An 8707-nucleotide genomic window follows, 5' to 3' on the forward strand; every position below is an offset into this window, starting at 1 on the left:
GGAATGAGTACAATCTAAATCCCTTAACGAGGATCCATTGGTGGGCACGTGCCAACAGCCGCGGTAATTCCAGCTCCAATAGCGTATATTTAACTTGTCTTCTTCTATAAGGTAAAGAATGTTAGAGGGATTTTACAGCCCCTTTATGCAGGAAAAATAGTGTTCTATGTAGCTATTACATGTGCTAGAAGAGTATAATCATACTTTCTTAAGGTTTTACTGAACAAAATACAATCTCTATATATCTCTGGAATAATTAATTAGATGCTCTCTCTTGAGAATCATATTTATGTAAGCTTCCTACTTTTCTATATGTCTTGTTTGGGGGTGGGGGTGACGTGGGGTGGGGTAGGGGGTTCCCTGTTACATATATGGAATAATTAAGTTAATAAAAATAAATTCAATTTCAACTTGTCAATAAATAAATAAAAGTATACTTGAAGTGTCTCAAGAATTTTCTGTTAGTCTCCATTTTGACCAAAACAATGGCAATGCTTTTGTATGCTATTGTTGCACATTTTTCAATGCCAGTGATCTTTTCACTATCTCTTGTTCCAATATGGTCTTTGACTCTTTGTCATTATAGATTCTTATACTTCTGCTCTCTCTTGTCTAGAGTAACTTCCATATTGTTGTGAATCATTAAGCAAAGAAACTCGAGTTCTTTCTCCTTCCCTTTTGTTTGTTCTACTATGAGCTCCAATGGTTTTTTGTGTTTTCTCCCTTCTATGTAAATGCATTATGTGTATTATATTAGGTGTTCTAACTTTGGACTTATATGTGTCCCTAAGCAGAAAATACATTCAAAAGATCAAGTTCAAGCTATAAATGCAGGTAACAAACGGAAAGACGACAGAGCAGAACAAAGTAATGCACATCAGAAGAGAAATAAAAAGAGAAAAAGAAAGGAAGTGAAGACCTTCGGTTTGATACAGCTGAACTGGGCATTACTAGTTCAAAGAGAAAAGAGCGAAAGAAACAGTTAGAACTGATGCCTCAGCAAAAAAAACCCTCTTTTACTTTCCTGGCTTTTAGAGATAGTAGTAACATTTACTTGAAATAAACTTTTCTATAATATAATGAGAGTTGAAGTAGAGGCAGAGTCATTGTTTTATGTCAATCTTAAATGTTAATGCCACATATCTTGTTTAAGAGAACAACTAACCCAACTCTATTTCACGAGGGAAAAGGGTTATGCATTTTAATCCGGGGTATTCAAGGGAGTCAAATCTGCTACGTCACGGTTATGGAGCTTTAAGTTCATAGGAGTGTTCCTGGACCAAAAGCCATTAACAAACAATGTATGCTATCAAAGAATGACTAAGATCACTGGGCATGGGGTTATTCCATGACAACTTTGACTCAAATCAAATTCAGTGCTAATTTAGCGACTAACCTTTGATCACCATTACCTGTTTTCTCTAGTTTTATAAATTATTTGATTGTTTCTCCTATTACTAAGAAGCAGTTGAGGTATTATTTTCAAATAACTTTCTACTCCTTGACGTAACAAGTAGTTGATCATTGTTCTATTGTCTATGTGTATGTGCGCACTTTATTCCTTTCAATTTCAAATTTTATAAGCAAATATGGGTAATCGAGCAACTTCTGTGTTGTAATCAAATGAAAAAGGATTCACCCAAATTAACCTTTCTTTGCTGAAGCAAATGTAATTAGGATTTCACATATATACTCATTTTGTGACATGTTCCATTTCTCTTTTTTTTTAGCTTTTTTTTTTGTTCCGAGAGGTGGGGGACTGGTTTCAGGCATTGCATTGTCTACAGGTTGTTACCGAATGGTTTTAATTTGGATGTATGCAGGCGTTTGGCAGAAATGAAAAAGAAACACAAAAAGGGCAATATTGATGAACACATGGATTTTCCTAGCCGTGAGGAAATAAATTTTGGTGAAGTCGTTGAAGCTCCACCTAAGCTTGTAGTACCAAAGTTACATCTGGATAGTTTTATACTGTATTATACACACTCGCATCGGCATGAACTTTGCCTATGCTTATGACATTGACCTTGTATACACTGATATTCATATGGTAAAACGTACTTGTGTTCTCATTATGAAGGCATTCAAGAATAATGCACATGATGCTTCAAAAGAAAGACTTCGATTGCAAGCAGTTGAGGCCTATAGGCAGCGAAAAGGATGGACATCGAGATTGGGGCTTCAGATTTCTCCACCAATCGCCGAGACTCCATTGGTATAGTTATCTCAGAGACAACTAGTTGGATGGGTACATGATGCCATGCAAAATATCTACATTGTGCACCATATAATATCCAAAGTAGAAGTAAGGTAATACTTGTCATGGAAAAAGTTAACAGAGAGGAAAATGGAAAAGGAAGTGGAGACTCGGCTTAATTATACAGTATATGAGTCTTTCTTGTAGTTTATTAGTATACACAAGTCATTCATTATACAGTGAAATCCTTGTTAATTTGAATGTGACTCGTGTTCTGTCTTGACTCATAGAGCATTGTTAACTATGGTATTCTCCCCTGAGACGGGGTTGACCAGTCGGAGCTGGGTGATGGGGGCTTGCAAGTAAGGATGTAAGATCACGAAACGCGAAAAAAAGAACTGAAAATGAAAGCAGACAGTTAAGTTTGTGTGCGGTGAATGGGTTATAGGTCTTTTTTGATGTTGAGAAGTGAGAACCTAACAGAAGTTGAAGGTGGCTTACAACAAGCTTGTGTCTTGAAATTCACCTCAATTTTTATACCAAGAAGTGATTAATTACATCATCAGTATACACAAGTCATTATACAGTGACTTTTTGGCTTTTTTGGGTTTTGTTAATTGGCATTTGATACTTAGTAAGTTATTTCAATTTAACCTCAAAGCTTACTAAACAAAACACAACACAATTAAATAACCAAATCAAATGAACTTGTAAAAATGTTACTTCCACTAAGTTTAGCCATATAGAAATTTTCTTCACTTAATATTGATTAATAAATAAGAATATATATATATATATATATATATAATTTTGATCAAACTACATGAGTGTATCAAATAAAGTCAAAAAAGAAGTAGATTATTCATTTCTATCAAATCTTTTTTTTTGTCTTAATGTTTGATATTTGTTATTGGTTTTCACTAGTTAGAACTCATGCCTAAAGACTTCAGTTTGAAAATAAAGCGCTTCTTATTAAAGATAGATTTAATTTTTTGGCTCGATCCTAAAATATTTGATTAAAAATAAAAAAGATATCATATGAAATATCAAAGATTTTAATATTTTAGAAAAATATTATTTAGAATTTATTGAGTTACATATTTGAAATAATGTGTTTGCTTGAATTACTCAAATACATCTTGGGTTGACGTATAGTGCAACTTGTCAGATATATTGGGTCATATGGTATTTCCCCTAAAAAGTGAATAGTGGGTTGATTTTTTTTATGTTAAATATTACTTATTTTTAAAAATTTGAAATTTTCATGGGTTGACCAAATATTTATTTTCAAATAAAGTGAACAAAATTATTTCGAAAAAAGTGAATAATTTTTATAGTCAAACGTATATGTTTCCGACCTCAAATGAAAGTCGTCGGTATTGTTAAGAAGAATAAAAAATAAATAAAAAACTTTAGAAAATCGACTACAAGGAGTCGGTTTTTATGCAAAATAAAGCAGGAAAATCAACTATCGACCTACGAAGGTCGGAATTTTTCCTGAAAAAATTTAATTACAATAAAAACCAACCTCTTGATGTCGGTATTAAATAAATAAATAACAATATTTTATTTTTTCTCAATTAAATATAAAAAACAAAATCGAGAATTATTTTGAATTAATTTTATTTAAATCGTCTTCTGGAGGACGGTTTTGTGTAAAATAAAAAACAAAAAAAAATTATAATACCAACTTTCGAAAAGTCGGTAAAATTAAATAGTATATAATTAAATTAATTTTGATTAATATATATATATATATATATATATATATACTTCCAGAAAATTAATAAATTAATATTTTCAATTAACTTTAAATAAATCGTCCTCCGGATGACGGTTTTATATAAGTTAAAAAAAATAAATTAATATAAAATACCGACTTTCCGATGTCAGTGTTATTTAATTAATATGATTACTTTTTATTTATCTTAAAATTTAATGTGATACCGACTTCATGAGGTCGATATTTTTTATTTAATCTAATTACTTTTAATAAAAGCGACATCCGGAGGTCGATTTGTTTAAAATATTCCTATTAATCACAATTTTGCTAGTGTGCATAATACTAATTTTTCATTTTACACCTACAATTAATTGTTTCAAAAAGTGTAACAATTTTGAATACTTTTATAAATAAAAAGTTAAAATTCGTGGGAATAAACAAAAAACATCAATAATCCATATTTAGAGTATGAAACTACGTTGATATGAATTAGGAGATAATTATACTTATATTTCTAGAGTAATGTACAAATTGTATCAGTCCGTCGTCAAATCATGAACTTAATACCTCATGCAATGATATAGAGGTGAAGGGCTAACATATAATCCATTCGAGTATGAAATGCGAAAACCCGCAGCCGCTACCCTTTAGGTGCACAAGGTAAAATTCCCGCTCCTATGCAGTAGCTCACAAACCACGTAGGATAGGTAACTCGCACTAAGCAAGCCCGATGCGACGAGCTCGACCTAGAAGGCAAAACCCCTTGCTTTCGCTGGCAAGGGGTTTCGAACTTGAGACCTCAATATGGAAGTCCCAAGCCCAAACCACTGGGCCACCCCGAAGGGTATTTATATTTATAATTAATTGTTTAATTATTTATACGTATAACCTTTAGAGTCTTATCTCATTTTATGAAATAGATAATAGAACATCGTAAGGTATTGTACAAAGCAAGTTCTATCAAGATTTTTACGTTCAATCTTGAATGGATGTGAAGTGTAGTGATCATATCGTAGGCAATATAATGACATGTAAAGGATAATTCATCGGAGTATGAAATACGTTGATTATATACTTGTCGAGTAGTTTAACAAATCAAGTTTTATATATTAATGGTTCAGTTATGAAATACATTATCAATTAAAGAAATACCGATGATCAATTCAAGGAGATTTATATATTAAATTTTATATTTATCAACCGCATTTCACACATTTCTGAATTCTCAATTGATACTATATATATATATATATATGTATATATTTATTTATTTTTTTAATTAATGAAAATCGACCTTAAGAGGTCAGTATATTTAAATTATAATTTTAATTTAAAATAATATCGACTTTACGATGTCAGTATTTATTAAATATTTTTAAATATAGATAATTATTTTAAAAAGATACTGATATTCCGTGGTCGGTAAATTAACACTTCTTTTAAAAAAGAATGATAATCTCAAAACCCTAAAGTCACCTCTCTGACTCCTCTCTCACACCCACCATCCCTGACCGGCGCCCACCTCCACCGACTGGCGCCACGCCACAGCATGATCCCCGACCGGTGCCGTCTCAGCACCAGCAGCAGCAAAGGGCGGCAGCAACAGCAGAGGGCGACAACAACAATCTTGGTAAGTTTTAAATTTTCCACTTGCTCATCAACAATTTGAAAAAGTTTAGGAATATCACTAAAACAAAAAAGACAACTCCAACTTATGCATTGACTTGTTTCAAGCCTAAAAAACCAATTTTGATTGTTGATATTAACTTGTCTGATTATCTAACACTACTAAAAAAAAACAGTGACTACCGACCTAAAAATTATCAACCTCAAATGGAAGTTGGTAATTTCCGACCTCCGAAGGTTGATATTGTTAAAAGGAATAAAAACTAAAATAAACTTTAGAAAATCGACTACAAGGAGTAGGTTTTTATGCAAAATAAAGCGGTAAAATCAAATACCGATCTCTGAAGATCGGAATTTTTCCCGGAAAAAAATTAATCGCAATAAAAAACTGACCTCTTGATGTCGGTATTAAATAACTAAATAAATAAATAACAATATTTTATTTTTTCTCAATTAAATATAAAAAAAGAAATTGAGAAATATTTGAATTAATTTTATTTAAATCATCTTTTGGAGGACGGTTTTGTGTAAAATAAAAAAAATTATAATATCGACTTCCGAAAGTCGTAAATTTAAATAGTATGTAATTAAATTAATTTTCATTAAAATATTTATATAGTGACTTTCAGAAAATTAATAAATTAATATTTTCAAATAACTTTAAATAAATCGTCCTCCGGATGATAGTTTTATATAAGTTAAAAAATAAATTAATGCAAATTACTGACTTCCCGATGTTAGTATTATTTCATTAACATGATTACCTTTTATTTATCTTAAAATTTAATGTGATACCGACCCCATGAGGTCGATATCTTTTATTTAATCTAATTACTTTTATAAAAGCGATATTCGGAGATTGGTTTGTTTAAAATATTCCTATTAATCATAATTTTGCTATTGTGCATAATACTAAATTTTCATTTTACGCCTACAATTAATTGTTTTAAAAAGTGTAACAATTTTGTAAACTTTTATAAATGAAAAGTTAGAATTCGTGGAATAAAAAAAAAATCAATAATCCATATTTAGAGTATGAAACTACGTTGACTTGGAATTAGGAGATAATTATACTTATATTTCTAGAGTAATGTACAAATTCTATCAGTCTGTCGTCAAATCATGAACTTAATATCTCATGTAATGATGTAGAGGTGAAGAGCTAACATATATAATCCATCAGAGTATGAAATGTGAGATGATACTCGTAAAATATCATGATAACAATTAATTAAATTTTATATTTATAATTAACTTTTTAATTATTTGTATGTATAACCTTAAATGTCGTATCTCATTTTATGAAATAGACTATAGAACATCGTAAAGTACTGTACAAAGCAAGTTCTATCAAGATTTTTTCGTTCGATCTTGAATGGATTCAGTGTAGTGATCATATCGTAGGCAATGGCATGTAAAGGATAATTCATTGGAGTATGATATACGTGATTATATACTCTTGAGTAGTTTAACAAATCAAGTCTTATATATTAATGGTTCAGATATGAAATACATTATCAATTAAAGAAATATCGATGATTAATTCAAGGAGATTTATATATTAAATTTGATATTGATAAACTTTTGTTGATCGATAAAATTAAATTTATATAATTAGGAGGTATATATATATATATAACCTTTCGGGAGTGTAGTATTTTATTAATTGAATAACATCTCCATAATCTTCTCTTAAATCATTTAAATTCTAGCCTTTTCTATCCAATTTATTTAATTCATAGCCCTTTACTCAATTCTAACCTTTCAATTCAGATTTTATTTCAATTATAGCCACATGTTCATGTTAATTGTGGCCCTAATTTCATTTATAATGTAACCTGATCCATGTTTTAAAATACCCCATCTGATTCAATCTCATCCGTCCATCCCTTTTGATCAAGATTCGAAAATTCAATCTCAACCGCTCCTCCATTTAAATCAATCGCAAGGATGAAATCTCTTCATTCTTCTTTCTCCAAAAAGTGCCGCCTCTGTCTCCTTCCGCTCCTCTGTCTCATCGTCGCTTGACTCCGGCGAAACCAGTGGAGGCATCGCCGCCTCCTCTGCTCCCTTCGCTTCTCGCTCCCCTCACCTCCCCTCCCCTCCTCTCCTCTCTTCCCCGCAGCCTCCTCTCTCCGCCGGCAAGCAGCAGAGGGGCTGCTGCTCCTCCTCTCCCTCTCTTCCCTTCTTCTCTCATTTGCTCCGACTGGCGGCGACAACAACAGCACAACAGGTAGCAGCGCGAGAGCCAGCAGCCGCCACAGCGCTGCAACACCGGTGAGAACAGCCGGCCAAGGAGAATTACCGAGAGAGGCCCCTCGCCCATCTCTCCTCTTATCCGGCGAGGATAGCACCAGCCACCGGCGAAACAGACAGCGGCGCCAGTCAGCAGAAGATACGTCGGTCCTCCCTCTTCTTTTTTCCGGTTAGCGACTGCTTCTTATTTAAGTCAGATTTAACCCGTACACTTAATTTAATCATCGTAAACTAATTTGTTAATTGATATGCTTGATTTTGGAAGATAGTTGCAGTAACTATCTGATTGTTGGCTTAATTTTTTAATCAAGAATCATGTTCTCGTTGAGTTGAAAATGTATCATGTCACATATATATGCACTAAGTATTTTACTGCTTCTACTGAGGGGAGTACTGAATTGCATAGTATTGAGAATTGGAGTTTTCGAACTTATGGATTTGGCTCTGTGAGGCATCCTCATAATGTTTCTGATAATACTGTGATTGTAAATCCTCCGATTATACAAGATTCTGGCCATAAGCATCATAATAAGAGTCTTGGGTTGGGTTTTGGAATTGGTGGTCCAGCTTTCTTTTGTGCTGTTCTTGTAGCTTTTGGTTGGATTTCTGTCAAGTAATGGTGGTCCAGCTTTCTTTAAATTTGCACAAATAAAAAATCTGTAACAGCAAAACAATAAAAATAAATTAAAAAAACATCGATCAATTGAAAATAGGAGAAACCTATTTTGAATTATCAAGAAAAAGAAAAAAATAACACAAACTTGTTTACTGATTGTCAACTGTTAATAATGACTGAAATCTCTTTATATGACCACTGAAGAAATTTTAAATTGTTTTTTTTCGTGCTAGGCAACTGAGGAAGCTCAACATCTGAAAAACAGTTGATACAAAGAGTATTATCGTCT

General features: G+C 32.2%; 2 pseudogenes; both read left to right on the top strand.

The window, feature by feature from the left end:
* Positions 1 to 485: 485 nt before the first annotated feature.
* On the top strand, positions 486 to 2259 carry LOC125831551 (uncharacterized; annotated as a pseudogene).
* A 5878-nt stretch (positions 2260 to 8137) lies between these two features.
* LOC125831552 (uncharacterized) overlaps positions 8138 to 8707 on the top strand; it is a 3200-nt pseudogene continuing 2630 nt past the window's right edge.

This window comes from Solanum verrucosum, unplaced genomic scaffold (genome assembly GCF_900185275.1).
Source record: "Solanum verrucosum unplaced genomic scaffold, falcon-dt-bn FXZP01000049.1, whole genome shotgun sequence".
In the NCBI taxonomy this organism is placed as follows: Eukaryota; Viridiplantae; Streptophyta; class Magnoliopsida; order Solanales; family Solanaceae; genus Solanum; species Solanum verrucosum.